At 34.9% G+C, this 18,678-nt stretch overlaps 1 protein-coding gene across 2 annotated transcripts in view; it reads right to left on the bottom strand.

Moving 5' to 3' along the window:
- LOC100646922 (receptor-type guanylate cyclase gcy-3) overlaps positions 1-16,820 on the bottom strand; it is a 39,477-nt gene extending 22,657 nt beyond the window's left edge. Inside the window, exon 1 of one of the 2 annotated variants that reach the window (XM_048411570.1) lies at positions 16,166-16,820. The gene's annotated coding sequence lies outside the window, so the exon portion shown is untranslated. Of the gene's footprint in view, positions 1-189; positions 390-16,165 lie in introns of those variants that run through there. The other variant, XM_048411572.1, reaches the window with a different exon arrangement.
- Positions 16,821-18,678: the final 1,858 nt, after the last annotated feature.

Here is an 18,678-nt window from a genome sequence, read left to right as displayed (position 1 = left end):
TTATTTACTTATTTCCACAGCTGTTTAGAAAGATATTATTACATGTTATCATAACAATTATACGTTCTAAAAAAGATAGTTCGCTGAACGAATTGTGATATTCAGTATGTACGTACTTTTAAAATATTTAAGCAAAGAAAAATGTTGTTTAACGACAAGTTCCATCTCTCCTATGATTAGCCTACTTACATAGATATCTCATAAATCCATTACGTTTCTATCACTAAACTTGCGTTCTGTCAATTACAACTGACCCGATCTACGTCAATCGATTCGACCCAGAACCCGATACCGGTACCAGTAAATACACGCGCGCACAAATTTGCTTAGTCAGTTTTCGACTAAACGACACGAGAACACTGTCAATAATCCCGGCATTTCTCGCGATCACGCGCTACCAGCTCTCCTATCCTCTCTACGCGAGAATGCGACGTCGAATGGCCAAGGTTAAGACCGATAAATCGATTCGACTCCGACAGGCGACACAAAGTCAAGTAAACGGCCGGCTTTTTATTCACAGACGGTGATAATGACGAAGGTCTGTTACTGAAATCACCTGGGAGGTGAAGCGCCAATTTGGATTGTGAAAATCACAGTGCAATTCGTTAATTTAAAAACCGAGGGGCAGGGGAAGAGAGAAAGTTATGGTTATAGGAAAGTTAGGGTTATTGTTTTAGTATTGGAACTAGGAAAACGATCAAAATGATCGATTTGTAATTTTTCTATAGAAATTTTAGAGATTTACAACGAGGAGTATCTTGTTTAATAAAGCTTGAGTTTAGTTAAAGTATAGAGTTTAATAAAATTATTATTTAATGTTAGAATTAGCAAGGGTCTTCTATGATATTTTGCAAAGTATAGATAAGGATGCAAACATTATCTATATATATGCGTATGTAGATAAACATTTTAAAAGTACTTTAACGTTTCTTTGTTCGAATGTAATAAATAAGAACTCAATTTATGCGAAAACATTCACATTCAATTTCTGTTTCTCATTGATTTTTTAGGATAGTAGTTGCCTGAATTTTTCGGATTTTCATCTTTCTCCAATATTATTTCATGTTGCAATTCTAATCGCAAAAATATGAAAAATTTGAAATAATACTAGATTCTTACCGTAAATGAAAAGCGAATATTTATATTTTTATGATAACGATCCCTTAACATAACTAATGTTCGATTTAATTGCCTGATAGTACATATCCATTTCAGTGATAATAACCAGGAATATCGTGCACATATTTAACGTTTGTTCCTTAAAAAATTGACAGCCAGTGTTTACAACTTGTTTATAACGTTTGTAATTCATATTGTATCACTGAACGTTCGATATTATGCCAATTGGAATTATTTCAAACTTCTTACATTCCCATATGTTTAATATTTTTTTAATATTCAACGAAATATTATTCTTATCTAAAAGCAACAGTTCAAGCTAAAAAAGGGTTAATTTCCGCGAATGTGAAAAGATCTAAAAAAAGGACTTATACGTATTATATTATATATATTATATATATTACATATATTTCATTTTCTAGATTTGATTTAGGAAATTCTAGTAGATACAGAGTTGCTCATGTACTCGTAGACCAATTAACCTTGCGCTCTTCCGTGAATCTGAAAAGACCAAGCGAGTAATGGGGTCACTCGAAAATCTTGGCCGATGATCGTGAAAAACAGTCGAAGGCCTGCCCGTCTGTCTCGACATATTCTCTCACCTATTTCTCGAATAGCAATCAACGTTTTGGCTCTAGAAGATCGACGTAATCGTCTCTCAACTGTTTTTACGCCACAAAGCCGATAAACAAGTTTTTGTGGGTGCAATCGAAATCGTACGATATTTAAACATAAATTAACACCTTTTTACCGTTGACCACCGATGTTTGCGAGAGACGTGATTTTGATAGCCATGAAAGTTCACGTTTTGTAATTATCGATGTTCGATCGCGAATTTTTTCGGCAAAAGATATATCAACATACAGCACAAGGAAAAACTAGGAGAATTCTTGCCAAGTTGTACATTAATATGTATTTATTTTTTGCGGAAAGAACAAAAACAAATACCTAAAGATGTTATGCGTGGTCATTAAGAGCTGAGAATTTCAATGTATTTTTCCTAATAAGCCAATATTCGTTATTTTGTTTGTTGAAGCTGTTAAAGTCATTTCATGAATTTCGTGGTCGATAAACTTTAGCAATCTGAATTTTGGTAATCGATAAACCTTGGTAATTAAATTATTGGAAACTGTTGTTGATACGGTGGATTCAGACATTTCAATTACAATCTGCTGAACTGGAAGACTTAAATTTAAAAATATTAAGTAAATTAAATATCAATATAATTTAAATGTAAACAATTAGATATTAACTAAATTGAAAAATCTTCCATTCGAACAAGTTATGATTAAAATTCTTGAGTCCAGGGTAACAGTAATTTCTTATAATATAACATTTTGCACCGAAAGAAACCGGCTTTCCAAATTATTCGTGACTAAAGAAACAATATCATTCCAGACGTGTCTCTTTTTGTTCCAAGTGTTCTCAGACGTCTGAAACGTGCATACGCCTGTTGTATCCACAGATAAGTGTTCGCAGGGGAACACGTTGCGTTTCGATTTATTGATCTGGGCCATCGGCGCGACCAGATAACGCGAATAAAGATGAGATTGAATTGATGTTTTTGAACTATTACTAGCCTCTTTATCTCATTTTTCGGTAAATCATTAATATACCTTTATTAACCTTTTTATTATTAACCCCCTTTCGCCATGTGTTCTTTTCCCTCTGACGCATCAACGCTAGAAGGCAGTGAGCGCTTACGAATGCGATTTGCAATACGACAAACATTTCGGAATGTTGGATCGAAGTACGTAAATGGATCGTGGATATTTATGCAAATTCTGATGTTTCTGAATATAAATAAGGAAATGAAACTCAGTTGTCTTATTCATTATATTATCCCACCTTATTTCTACATTTCTACATTTATATATCATATAAATTATATTTATATTGATATTTCTACATTTTTGCAATATTAAATTTTCTATAAATGCATAAACGACTTTTTAACGAATCGAGAATCGCATCGCGTTGAAACGCATCGAACTTGCTCGCGTTCGATATTTAGTCTGCGCAATCAGAATTTCATTCGTTCTTTGTGAACCGACAGCGAAGTTATTTAGGTATTCAATGTCAAAATTCTACTTTTACGAGTCCTTCTGATTTTTTATTTTAGAAAAAGTGTAGAAGTGTCGAAGATCTTACTGGAAAACTTTGCGCTTCTTTTTGATAGATCAGAGAATTTGTGTGTGCATATATTTAATTTGAAACATTCTTAATTTGAAACATTCTGCAACTGAAACTGCAATGCATCTTAGAATATACGAGGAGGACACGTTCGAGTAGAATTTCGACACAAAAGGAAACAGCGATTGACTTAATGTGTTATTGCATTCCACCGTACGAAACTCTTTAGCAACATGTCGACGAAAAGGGAAGCAAAAGAATTCAAAACAATAATAAATTCCGATCACGTTACTTCTTTCAGCATATTAAGTCTCGAAGACTGGAAAGAATCAGAAACTTTCATATATCCTATGTTCAAAAATCAATGAACAGCTTTAGTCGAAAATTTCTACAAATCGCAGATAGTTACAAAATTTGATCATTAATCATCAGGTAGAAACATTTGTAAAACAGGCAACTATGTCTTTTTTAAATAGATCACCAGTTTATTTACATCTTTATGAAACATTTTTCTAAAAATGTTCGATACTGAGAACCAGGCTATATATACACTGGAGGAATATTTTAATAACAAGGATGAAAAATTCAACAGCGACGGAATGAACGAATTGTGAAACATGCAAAACAAAATTATAAGTAACAACGAATATTACGTTATTAAAGAGAATAATTAAAAAAAATCCTTTTTTCTTCCTTTCAAAGAAAATATCTCAAATCGTTCGCGTTTCATGTACGCTAACGTTGCAAAAAAATTATTTCTCCTTTTGATCCATCGGATCGACAACGAACATGTCGCGCAGGAAAACGGACTCGAAAAAAATTCTTATTAATTAACCAGCACATTTGTCAACTGTAATCACGACCCTCGGGCGAAAAGAATTGTCGCGCATGCATTAATCAAGGCCCTCTGAATAACCGCAACTGATTCCACGGAATTGCAGCGGCGAGTATAACTCTCTGTTGTAAACAAGTTTTATATTCATACCAGCATCACGTGGTTCTATACTCTATACTAACGTACTATATTCATCGTGTGTATGTCGCTTAATTTCCTACGTTCTACGCAATTGCCAGGAAACCGATAAATAAATACGTTCGTTTCTATTGTAACAACAGACCCTTCAATTGTGAATCGTTGAAATTTCTGAATGTTTAAGGAAGGATGCGTAATCGTTTACACACCATAGGTGTTACGGTGATGCGTAGTGGAGATATTTTCGGTAGTTTACGAAAAGCATCCTTGAATCCGGCCAACTCACCCAGCCGCTAATTTCAACCGTGTAAATATAATTAGAAATACTACTGCGAAGTGGTGGCTTCGATCCGACTTAGAAGACATTTTCTATTCGTTTCTGCTGGTAAAAATGTTAGTATAATACGGTACTTGGGTATTACCAGTGAAAAAGTTATAGTTTCTCGTTCGAGGGTAATGGTGATAAAAGTGACTTGCGAAATTTCAAAGGTGGAGTACGATCGAGTTTGAAACCAATAATCATTGGTACTTCGTTGGTTTATGTGAGCATTCGATGAAAATATTGTCCAATTATTTATCAAAGACGACGTTTGTAGAGAAAGTTTTAAAAAATAGGTGAACGAAAGGTAATAGTTTCTCTTTGGAAGTCTTCTTTTAGAACATCGAAAATGTATTGAATAAATAGCGTGGTTTCGAAAGTGTCCTAGAATTTACTATTTTATTACTATCCTGGAATTGTAGTATAAAATTGTTAATCATCGGTACTTTGTTAATTTACCAAAATTAATTAATTGGTAAACATGTTAAATTGTACGTCGGAAGATAAGAAGGACAACATAGTATCTACATGTTATTTTAGAGACAGATAGGCAAAATTTCAAAACTCATTCTATTCGACATACAATTAGAATCAATTATACGAAAATATGTATATTCAAGATTATTAACAGCTGTTTATAACAGGATCTAGTAAAAATACTTTAATTAAAAATACTTGTTTACGATGGTTTTACAACTAATTATCATAAAACAGCTGTTTATTTGTATCAGAAAGATAGGAATAGCGATATTTATAACTACGAACTACGCAAACATTCTCGTAAAATTCTTCTACAAATCAAGAATATTTAGTTAGTTTAAAAAAGAAACACTTCCAATTGCATCTTTAAACAATTCTCCATTCTTACTTACGATGAACAAAATTCTCAAAAAAATTTAATCACTTGTTTTTCAAATATCCTGTATAACAAATTTACTTCACTTGGATACCTTGCGCCTTATTGCGATTTATCAAAGAATAACGTTAGTGAACAGGCAGACTACAAATTATAGCTCATAGGTAATTCAGATTTCTGTTGTTCGAATAATTTATTAATATCGATCATTTTTAAACTACCTACAGTGTTCTTAAATTAAAGGTATTGTCACACGTACCAGCTTTCCTCTAAACTCCTGAATTATGCAAAACGTTCCTAGAAGGCGTTTCAACCGCTACGACTCCGCTCTAAAAACTTTCTGATTTTTCGGATAAAACTGTTATTTCTTCCTACTCAACTCCATTTTATTCCATCCACTCGAATTCCCTTGAAAAACAATTGAAGTGACAAAAAAGATAGTTGAAAAGAGCGCGTGCATAGTTGAGGATTGATGACCACGTATACACGCGTGCCAGGAGAGCTGACCGATCAGCAGGGTGTCAAGGCTAAGTACGAACAATGCAGTTCTTGCAGAGCAGGTGGATGGAGGTCATTAACCTAGTTTGTGCATACGTGTACAAGGCCTCCGCTCACGCGCGGCGTGTACCAGCTCGCGCAAGAGGAAAGACGACGCTTTCGATCGACGAATGACAAACCAGTGAGGTAAACGTCCGTTGTGACGCTAATGTGCTCGATTATGAGCATGTGCAGTTGTGCACTCTTGAAACAGCGTGCGTGACGCAACCCACGAGAGAAATATTTGGCACGCGATGCGGAAATCTCGGCACGTGGCACAGCCACGGAGGGATAAATAGATGAAGAAGATACGCAGCACGACGACAGCCCTCCTGCTACGGCAATGTACGTACAGACGAGCATTTGCGTCGAAATTGAACGAAGGACGCGAATCATTGCTACTCGTTTGTGATTTAGGTCAAAAGAGAAATTTTTGGTAATTATTTGGAACAGACACTTCACCGATTTTGATAAGCTCGAAATATGTTATCAAGGTTAACCTACCGAATAATTTTTCTCTGTACATATAACTGCTACTCGGTCTTAGTTTTCGAATTGCACTCAAAAGTGTGATTCATAAAAAATGAAGTTGAATTTTTCAGAAGTTCGGTTGAAGGACACGTAACAAAAACGACCTTTGTCCATGTTTATCTTTTGCAATAAAGCAATGAAATACCGTGGTATCTTTTATCTTTGGTTAACATATTTCAACTTCATTTAGCAAAATATTCAACGTATTATTGTAATTGCACAATCGTTGTAAGTATATCTGTAATTATGTCACGGAAATTATGAAGTTATGAACTTAATGATAAAGACTGTTTTTATAGAACCGATTAATTTTCATTCGACGGTAAATCAAGCCGTAGATCAGTTTTTGTAACATCGATCCCATTATACCGTAAAGTTCACTTCTGATTAATTTGACAAGGGTCGAGAGTTTGATACGAGTCCTTCGATCGACTGGCAATTCGATGAATAAAATTCCAGAAATTGGAAAGCAGAGAAAAGTGACGATATAAGTGAGAAACGATATTTATTTCTTTCTATTTATTTTAGGATTTACAATTAGTTTTCAAGAACGAACAAGTCGAACGTTAATTATGTACACTGATAATGATATTGAGAAATTTACAAAAAATGGAGGTAATTAGTTTTTGCCAGTATTTCAGCTAGCTGTGACATTCATTAGGATATCATCCGACCTTTGAATATAATCTCGTAATTATAAAAGTAGATGGTGAAATGCCAGAATGTTTTCCAAAAGGACACCGATTGTATCCGGAATCCTTGGCTTGTATAACTGCGTCAAATTCTTGCCCTTGATAAGCATCTCTTGACGAAGTGGAAAAATAAATACGTTCAAGGAAAACATATTTGTCTGGAGACTACTCGTTCTGCCTCTGTATATCGAACTCCTACGAACTTATCTAGTTTATATCGATAATGACGTATCTAGATTCTGAACAATAAACTTTATTAGAGCTATTTATGCGTAGTACAGTGTTTTTGTACTCAACTTCAGTCAAGAAAAGTACAAATTGCTCAATTCTTGATACTCGTGAAATGTATCGTACAAATATGGGAAAAAGCGTGATTAGATTCTGAACAAATTGCATGAAAAACAATGAATCGTAAGATTTCTATCTTATTTGTCTATTCTTACAGTATACTAGAATCATTGGGAAAGAATGCAATTAAATGTTTAACAAAGTTCGAGACTGTTACATTTGTATTCCGAGGAAGACGATAAATTAGAAAATCTCTATTTCATCTCGAGGAAAACAACGAATTACAAAATCTGTAACACATTTATCCAATTAAACAGTATATTAGAATCGCAATAAAATGTTGAACAGATTGCAAGATTGTTCTGAGAAAAGTGGCAAGTTTCAAGATCTCTAGTTTGTCCTGAGAAAAACAACGAATTATAAATTCTTTAATGTGTTTATCCACTTAAATTCTAGATTAGAATCGTCGTAACAAAGGTGCAATTTAATTTTAAATACATTGCAAGATTATTCTGAGAAATTTCTACCTTTATCTGCAGAAAAAAAGAACAAACTATATGATGTTTACCGTGGAGCTTCAAGATTCCTATTCAAGATTCTAAGAGAAACGACAGATTTCAAGTGCTTCGTTGATCCTCGCTGAATCTAAACTAGAGTCGCCACAAAAGAAACACAACCGAACTATGAAAACAAATTTCAATATCTTTATCTTTTACCGAGGAAAATAATCGAAATCTCCTCTTTGCTCTACGACAAATAACAAATTGCACGACCTTTACTCTATTCGCAAGAATTTCAAGATTCCTATTTCATTCTACGAAAAACAATAACGGTCCAAGATTTCTATATAACGAGATCTCCACAGACTGACAAGTATAATAATAGTCGATATTTTAGAAATACGCGGATCTGAGAAATCTTTTCAAGACAAAGATCCATCTCTCCCAAACTTAGCCTACTTACATAAATACCCCATATATCCTTTATGCTCCTGCCATTAAATTTGCATTTTATTATCGAACTTCTTTACATACACTGAATCCAAACTAGATTCGTCGTGGTTTATATACATCAGACACCCTCGTTCAGTCGCCACCAAACGAAGAATCGTTCCTTGGTAATCAACCGCAAAACCAATCGTCAAGCGACACGATAATTGCGGTTGTCTCGGTGTCAATTTAACGATCATCGGCGTGATCATGTTAGTGAATACTCTAACCAATCTCCGCAACAACTATAGTAACGATACGTGGCTATAAAAAGTACGCTTCTTCAGCGTCGTAATCAGCCAAGGGAAACGTGCGCGTCGTCCCTGACACGCGTCTCACGTACGCCTTCGACCATCCACAATTAAACCGTTTTACGTATACATACTGTGTATTTATACATATATATGCATATATATATGTATGTACATACGTTACACACGTATATGTAAATCGGATCTATGACCTGCAACTCGGACAGTTGCACCATCGAAGCGCAGCTTGCGCTTTCGTCGTTTCTAAACGACGTGAGCACCAGCTAATATACGTCACGACGTCATCTTCATCGGTCACGATGTTTGTGTCGGAGTTTAGGGGTTAAAAGAAATCACTTACAATCGCCACACTTTTATATGATGCAAACTACCAACCGTTTTTTGCAAGACTCGTGGTCTAGTCGTGCTATAATCTAATCTACTGTTTTGGTATATTTTTTATATTAACTTCTCAACTGTTGCGGACGTTATTATGAGTGACAGTGTATTGAAGCTTCATAAATTTGTTTTCATCGAGGTAAATACCTCTTCGTGTGAATGCGCAATATGAAGCATCGAATAAATTTTAGAAGCACCCGCTGCGCCATTGGTTATATTAATTGGTATTACATACACATGAGAGGTCAATGATCTTCAATTCGTTAATTCTGTAATTATAATACGCCTTTATAGGAAGACTATGCGTATTTCGAAAGGTCAGCTATATCTGTACTACGTATACGTCCAACATATTTGGATCGACGCAATTTATTTCTTATTGAAATAACATAATTTTGGACGTGTTAGTGATACAGGTACCGTTCATCCGCATGCAATGATTCAGAAATACGTTGCACTGCGCGAATGATATGATGAAACATTACATTTTTCTATTATGTATATGTTAGCAACTGAGTTACAAATTCTATACACAAATGTCTTTAATAAAAAAAATTACAACATTAAGACAGAAATTTGAAGATTTGCTTTACACGATTTAGGACCATGTATAACATGATAAATCACAGTTTCCATATTTTATAATAGAGGTGTTTTTAGATTCAATATATTGTCCACCAATTCCATGCAAAAACTATTATATTAAATACGTGTTTTTATCACCGTTCTGAAAATTTGAAGAACATTAATAACATTATCTATGCAGATCGCTTAATGCATTTAATTAAGTTAAACGTGACAATTAAATTAATGACATTCGTTTCTTACAAAATATTTTTAATTTGCCACCTACTTCGAAGATAATTACTCTCTCTTTTAACTATTTCATATTAAAATTCTTTTTTTTTTTTTAGTCAACAAATGATATAAAAGTCAGAAGGTCGATAAAAATGAACTCATCGTATCTTCCATGTATGGATTTCAATATCGAACTATTTCTTTGTAAATTCGTAAAACGATGATATAACAAAGGTGGTCGAATGTCGAAAAGAGATAACGTGGTTTGGACCTACAGATAGCAAGAAACTGCGTTTGACGATGACGCGCCTTTTTCCACTAGTTTCATCAGCCACCGTGATCCACTCTATCAAGAGCAATTCGTTCGTGTCTCGGTTGCCTATTTCACGCGTTCTTTCATAGCTCTGTCAGATTGTTTACGCATGTAATAAAAACTTTTAGCTTTGACATATCGATCGCTGGAAGTAGTGTTCTTGGAAACGCTCTGAAAAAAGTGACTTGCACTTTTCCTTACCGCTCTCTTTGCTAATCCAGATAAAAAGCACGCATACTGGCAATGTTCTATTTATCTATGCACGCCAACTAGCAAGCCATAACAGCCACTTCATAAATTTTCCGACTATCATTGCTCAACCATTACGAAGAATTAACGTAGTCTCGATCGCGGTTCGAAACGCGTTGCCTCTATATTTCAATGGCTTCGAAAACGTTTTCGGATCAGTGAAAGCGTGGAATAAATTCGCCGCTTACGTAATCAGTTACGCGTTCCACAATGGAACGTCATCTATTTTTTTGCGACTCTTCGCAAATCCGATGCGAGGTTGTTCCAATCCATTTTCTGCAGATTTGTTAATTTTTATCAACATACGTAGGTATTTAATTTAATTTGTATTTAGTTTCTCGATTAATCCTAACAGAGAATCTATCGCTCTATAATGAAATTCGAGGAGTTAAAAATTCACAGATAGCAGAAAGGGACTATTATTATATGAACTATTTGTCACGCGACTCTCGTTCAAATAAATAGAGTTCTTATCATACTACGAATTATACTTTCATATTTTATATTTTCGATTCTCACAATGTAGGATTCTTCGCTAAGGCTCTGTCGATCAAAATCTACTTTATCGTAATCGATATAGCTGGTTCCGAATCCAACTAAATGCGTATTCCAATAAATAGATGTTGTTTCAATATGTATCACGGTTCGCTGTTTATCTTTTCTCTATAATTCTGTGGTTTCGGGGAAATCTATCCAAGTCCAATACATATTGCACAATATCATTCCAGAAAATGAGATTCCACTGGAATGCATAAAACAAGAAAATTCCTCTTCATGAACCACCTACGGTGCCAATTCATCGTTTTTCAGAAAACATATCCATTTAGAATTCGATCGTAAGACGTACATTGTCTTGGCGCCTCTAAGCAATCACGTAAAATATTCTCGATTCACATCCGGTCACGGAAGCTGTCGTTCTCTCTTTATCGCTCTTCCTTGGCTGGGAACAGCATCCACGTCAAAAAATAGCATCGTCATAGTTAGCGTCATCGTCATCGGCTGGTGAGTCACTGAACGTCGCGAAAGAGGGCACAGTGGATAACTCGTTCGAGAAAGTCGTCATCTCGAGTCGCTTACAAAAATAGCAACGAACCTCCTACACTGAGCGAAACCAAGTCGAACGTAATAACCGATCTATCGACATAGAACCTGGATGATTTTTATATAGACCTGGATGATAGACCTACAGCATCTAAACAGACGGCAACTGGCGTGATATTCAAATCTCTTGTACATGAAAAGATTCGTTGTCACATGAATCGCGCAACAAACGAGATAACAGATGACAAGGCGGTCGTGGATCGAGGAATCTATGTAAATGCACGTAGAAACAAGGAGCTCCCTGGAAAATCCAATTGTGACGTAATGGCCATTCGATCGATGGAACATGGCGATAAATAAAGCAACCGGTTTCCTACTGGGGCGGAATTTTCACGAAGCAATTAGGCCTCTAAAAAGGAGAAGACACTTCAGTTTTGTCTTTTTCAGATAGCGCAGATTCCACGCACTCGATTTTATATTCGCGGTGTGATGCTACGAAGACCATGATTTCTTGCACTTGGAAAACTACAAGTTTCTTACAGAAATAAATATTTGGAATTTCGTAGAAAGCTTTCGTGAATAATATATCATGTGTCTTGTAAATATTTTTATATTATAACTTTTTATTACATATATCTTTATCGTAACTGATTGATAAAGCTTTAAATGACTTATGTTCATATAATATTCTTTGCTTGATTATACCCATAAGATACAAAGTTCAATTGTGAAACTTCGAGACAGCTTATACAAGTGAAACAGTTGATTGTTTATTATTCAGGGAGAAATGTCGTTTTGATCGTCGTAATACTGTATATAGTTCCCCTGAAATCGCTAGTCGATGTAGATTCGTTTTCGTGAAACGGATTTTAAAAGGAAAAAAGAACGTGGAAATCCCCTTTTCCTCGATAGAGTTAAGAATATCTAATTTTTCTGAAAACTAGGTGCCTATAGGAAAATTTATGATTTTCACGATCATAAGTATTAGTTGTAGGATAAACATAAACTATGTTCTTTTGAAAAATGATTCATCAAAGATCCAAGAACAGGCTGATATCGTAATCAGTACCCCGTGTTGCAACACCTCTCGGCAACATGAAAACACGCTGATACTACGCCTAGCAAAACTACATTGTACAACATAGTTACCAAAGATTATTATCAAAACAAAACACTTGAACATGATTCCATAAGGATTTACGTCGATGATTGGAAAGGATTTTCATTTGTTACGATTGTGCAATAATAAAATTGATGTTTGATAAGAAAATTATCCAAAACATGGTAAAATACAAGGATCACGTTTCACGACAGTACGAAGCACGCTCGTGACACGACTCTTACAATCGCGTTTGTAAATATTACGAAGTTTGTTACATAACTCGAGTTAAATATCGTTAGAACAAATCTTACCTAACCAGTTTCCGCGATATTGGGTTAACTGGTCGAATGAACGAGAAACAATAACTAGCAAACTTTTCCAAAGATCCACGATTAGTGAAAATGATATTTCAGTTTCTGTGATAAAGATTATAGTAGGATTGTTGACGATAGTTTCGAAAGTCGAAACAAGCAATTACCACCATTTTGGATTAATTTTTATCAGTATGATAATCGTTATTACACATATATTATAACGAAAACGACAAATTCAGTGATTCTTCATAGTGATAGATTTAGGTGGCGCATTTTTACGATTTGAACAATCTTTTATCACGTATATATTTTATATAGATAAAGATTTGTTCTGCTTTACATTAATTGTTTTGCCTGACTCGTAATTTAAATAATTTTCTTGTAGCATGGGGCTTTTATTACCATACTTGTTATAGAAGAAAATTTATTAGTGGGTATTCATAATTTGTAAGTTTCGTTAACAATTGTTAATTAACGAGACACTAGTAATAAATAGGACAACGCACAGTAGGCCTGATCGTGATTCTAAGGGGTTAAAACTCTGATAAAATATTGAGTCCTTTGTTGGAGATAAACTGTGTCTGTTCAACGCTAGTATGTTAGAAATAAACAAATCAACAAATAGGTGAATAACAGAGTTAAGAGGGCACGGAAATAAACAATCAGATTAAGAGATCTCTCGCAGATAGAACAGTATTCGTTTAACATTCTTGCTGTTCTTATGCTTTTAAAATTTGTGTTATGATTTAAACATTTTTTCGATAGAACATAGGTAGTAATCGAGAAAATATGTTTTATGAAATAATTCGTCGTTATAGGTCCTTCTAATAAAGCAAATAACAAAAAAATCACAACGCTGTATCAATATCAAAATCATCATGACAACTATAAGCTGCAATTTTTTTTATGCATCAAAGCTTCACAAATATGGTATGCGATATATCTATGGTACAGATTACATTTAATTGCGTCGTTTGCTAATAACATTAAAAATTGTAACTAAGGAAGAAAAACGTCTGACGAATTATAACTTTTGCCATCCTACATAGGAAATATTAATAAGTATATATTTTCTTGTTTGCACGTAGTATAGATGCAAAATTAGTCGTTACATAATAATTATAAGTCTTACACGTGGTATAGGTTATGTTATTAAAACATTGCTTTAAATTATATTACGATAGGTGTAAAACATATTCGAATAGTACGTGCAGATGTATACGTTTTTATAGATAAATGTCTGTTGATGACAAAATAATATTACTAGATTGAACTTGAACTTGATGGATTTAGGAACCGTACGATGGACGTACTAATTGAACTTGCACGTGCTGCCTTCGACTTTTGACCCGCTAGAATCGCGGAGACACAGCGAACTATGTGTCTGGCTGCCACGAGTAAACAAGTTTTTTGCAAATCATTCACCGCACTGTTGCAAAAGTTTTCTCGTATCTAATAGAGCACCGTGACAATGACTATCGTAGGCAAGGTCGGCCGATTCTACCCGGAGAGACGGCCAAGAAATGTGGGAAAGAGAGAGGGGACATAGTCATGGCAAGGCCATAATAGAAGGCAAGAAAAAGTAAGTGATTTTCAGACGAAGAGAGTATTGAATTTTATTCACAACACTGCGAGACCGCATTCCCCGCCAGGAAATCGTGAACCAACGATTCGAATCCGGATTATTTTTACGGTTAGTCGTGGTCAGCGAACGCCATGTGAAAGTGTAACCGTGAAACGATCTTCCACGCTCTACGCCATAGTTCTTTCCTCTTTTCTCCTTCCTCTTAGGTTAGTTGATTATTTGACATTCCACAGTTCTCACGTTCTTTTTCCTTGTTCTTTTTCCACGCATGGTTTCGTGAGAAACGGAAACTTCATTGTGTTTTTCTCATATACGATATGAATTTAGATGAGAATTCGGCTTAAGCTTTGTTCAGATTGTTTAACTTGCTTGTACTCGAGTATTTCAATTTCAAATCGAATTCAGTTTATCGAATTCAAGTGGATGGAAAATCACATCGAAGATAAATGCGTGAAATTTTATATTTATTAGTCCACGGATTTTTATGCATTTATGGAAAATTTAAAGATAGGAAAATATGTAAAATATCTAAACTACAATATCTCTCATAATGTTTAGTAAGTAAACAAATTTTCTACCTATCTTCCATTTACTGTACTATCTTCATAAAAATGTGGATTTGCAAAGCTTAATTATTACGTTAATTAGAAACCTAGCAAAATATTGTGTGAGGTATAATTGATAATTTAGAACAATCAACAAGTAAAAAACTGGAGATAACGTTATATTGCTTATCAATCATTGTCTCTTTCAATTTAAGAAATAATTGGAATAAGCTCAACTTTGTTTGCAACTTGAAAACATATTTCAAGTACAACAACAGATTCATGTAAGCAAAGTATTTCAAATTGCTCGTTGTTGAGTGACGTGACTCATAAAGGCTTCACGTCGGAATTTGTAATAATTAAGAGCGGTGAATAGTATCAAGTTCAGGTTGGTAAAAAAAAGTTCCAAATTAATTGGATTTAGGTAACGTAACTAATCTGAAAGAAGCTGGAGTTCCATCGAATGTACGTACAGGTAGGGCAACGAGAAAAGGAAGGAACGGTTAGGAACGTTGATATATTCCGCGAATACTACGCGTAACGGCTATCGAACGAAAATATTTGCTCTCGAGATACAGACGACACACAGACTAACTTGGAAAACATTTTTGTCTGAACCATGGAACAAATAAGCCGCCATGCATTGTTAATCGGCGTTGTTAACGCGAAATCTTATCGATCATCTGCGAAACGAGGGCAATTTATGACTCGATAACGTATTGTTTTGCAATCTACCGGACCTGAACTTGCTCTGTTTATGAATCAACAGATGCATAGGAGAGCGGATGCAATTACTACGACACGTATTCTTTGCGTAACTAGAACGTACGTCAAACGTGGATGAAACTGAACGAAGAGAATCGTTTGATAACTAAGCACAGTCTGTCTGTCTGTCTAATAGTTTAATCTTCGAGGGCCATAAATTCTCGTTAACTCTTCTCAATTCGAACAGCGAGTCCAAAATGTCATTCTATAAGTACAAAATCGTTTTTTATTCGCTGAAATCTATTGTCGCGTATTCCGTTTCCCATACGAAACTTGTCTATGGCGCCGATATTTTCCCGTATACGATCACGCGTTAAACGCCGTTGCACGTTAAGCGAATCAAATCGTAAAATGTGTGCTACTTACTTCATCACGTAGAAACGAAGCTAGTATAATTCCTTCGCTCGTCCTCGACTTATTCTCGCTCGAGGAAACCCATCAAGCAGCTAAGAACACATCGTACCGTATAAAGGCGCGCGGAATACCGCTATATACATATAGTCGAATACACCTATAGCTTTATTCGCAGCGTGCAAACAGAACGCATCGTCGAACGTATAACGTATCACGTATCAATGAAACGTTGTGAATTTCCAACCGTCAGTGTCTTATGGAATTTTATACACCACTGTGTTACAGCTTTTCTGCTTGTGTTTTATCTAATCGCTCTAGCGTTCGATGCTGGTCACTATTTTTTTCTAGCCCAACACTTATTACATAAAACTCTCCTCACTCTCTGTCGTCTTCGACCGATGTCCTTCCATCCAAATTCCATTCAAATTTTTTCCTCGAAAAATTGCGATACACACGAAAGAACTCGATCGTCGAGGAACAACCCTTAAACCGCGCAATCCCATATATAACAACGAAGTTTTTGTCGAATCGCGTCGATCTTGTCACTTGTCCGGTTAACTGATAGATAGAGCAAGACTCGATATATCGATCAGACTGGCAACACCTTATTCGCAAATTTACCGCGCGGCTGTTGGCGCAACACTGAACAACTGCGTATCGGTCACATAGTAATAACTAACAACGCTACGGCGTCTGGGAGCGCGCGATTCCTCGCGCAGTCGCGTGATCGTCTATACGACAAATCGGCCGCCTGTTTACCGCCAGAATTGGACAAAACAAAGTAGCTGCACCGATTAAAAGTTTGATTGGCTTAACAGGGGTTCAACTCCGCGGAGACGCGCCGCCCTTGCCCGATATCTTCTCATTCTCGTCAACTTTATTCCCGAGGAAGCACGATGGTGACACGTGACTTTCAAAAATATTGTTAACAATGGTATTGAGTTTTATACGAACTGTAATTTCTCTGAAATTTATATTTCAATCGATACCATTGATTTGGCCTTGTTTTCTTCTTAATGATTGACTATATTAAAAGAAGAAGACATTTGGTTTTGAATCGCGTATATGTACCGAGTATTAAACAGATCTATAACGAATATATCGAAAGCTCGTTATTGGCGACAGCCGATTATCGATAACAATCGATAATCAGAATATTCGTATCGTTCTTTGCATGAGCTTAAATTTAGAAAATCTGCCATGAATTTAATGAGAATCTAAATTTAGTATTTGGCGTTATTCCACTTAGGAAATGTTTTAACGCTAAACTTAAATCAACTGTTTTAAAAAAGAACTGTATTTAAATTCTAGAAACGGTAATTCTTATAAATGCAGAATAATGAAACTCGTTGGGAAAGTCCGTTGTTGAATCATATGGAAATTACTTTGATTGCATATACAATATGACGTTTTGAGGAAACTATTTTCGGCTATATTTTTATTTAATGAAACGACATTTCATATACAATCTAATACATCAGAAAAATTAAATTATCATCTTACTAGGAAGCAATTGGCAAGGAGCATCGAACAGTTATCAATGGGTAAAAATATTCACTTTGCCTCATACAATATTTCTCGTTCTGATCAAAGAAAGTGAATGATAAATGACGAGAAAGTTCTTTTTTTGCACTTTTCCTTTGCAACGTATGAAATGGAATGGTACATTTGAAAGTCGTCGCAGATTGTTGACGCAGCTTTTGTTGTTCGGTCTGAGTGAAAGTATAGAGACAGCGTTGCTCCGATTGAAAATATATGAGAAATTAATTCTTCGTTTTTACGATAAGTATCTGTTTCACCATTAAAGAGATAAAAAAGTATCTAATACGAGTAAGTATTTAATAATTTGTTGGAAAATATAATATCGTATTAAATCTTCTTGTACAGTTCCATAATTTATCTCTTTGCTAGAAATCCTGTGCTTCTCGTAATACAACAAATATTTAAGATATCGATCTTAAAAAAATAAGGATCAACGACTTATTACGATTATTAAACTAAGTTGTTTATGAACAATTTTCTGTTAAGACCATTAAATTTGAATTTTTCAATATGATTAATATGTTTTAGTACGAAAGCATGTGTCTTTTGTTATTGCATCTCGTAGTGAGCGCTAAAATTACATTAAAATAACCTTCAGTATAAAAAAGCGTACGACTATACCGTAATTCCATAGTTGCAAGCTTCCATTACTATGTATCAAATATTTGCTACATCGTTAAAAGCAAAGAAGACTTTTAGATATTTGAAGTGTGACGAGACCATATATCGTGGTGTGCATATTATAAAAGAAAAATCTCTAATCTTACGATAAGAAGTAGTACAAATATCCATCGTTGGTAGATTTAATATTATTTTACGTATCGAATGACGAAATAGACGCGTGAATTCATATAACTAAATATTCAAACTCCTCTCGTGGAATAACAATGTCAATGAAATTGTCATCGTTCGAACATTTCACGATATGAATATCATACGTGATAGTATTTAGTTGAAAGTATCTCTTACTACCTCCGCGTATT

The sequence above is a fragment of the Bombus terrestris genome, chromosome 13 (genome assembly GCF_910591885.1).
Source record: "Bombus terrestris chromosome 13, iyBomTerr1.2, whole genome shotgun sequence".
NCBI lineage: Eukaryota > Metazoa > Arthropoda > Insecta > Hymenoptera > Apidae > Bombus > Bombus terrestris.
The sequence above is the reverse complement of the archived record's forward strand: the minus strand, read 5'-3'. Positions and strand labels throughout refer to the sequence as shown.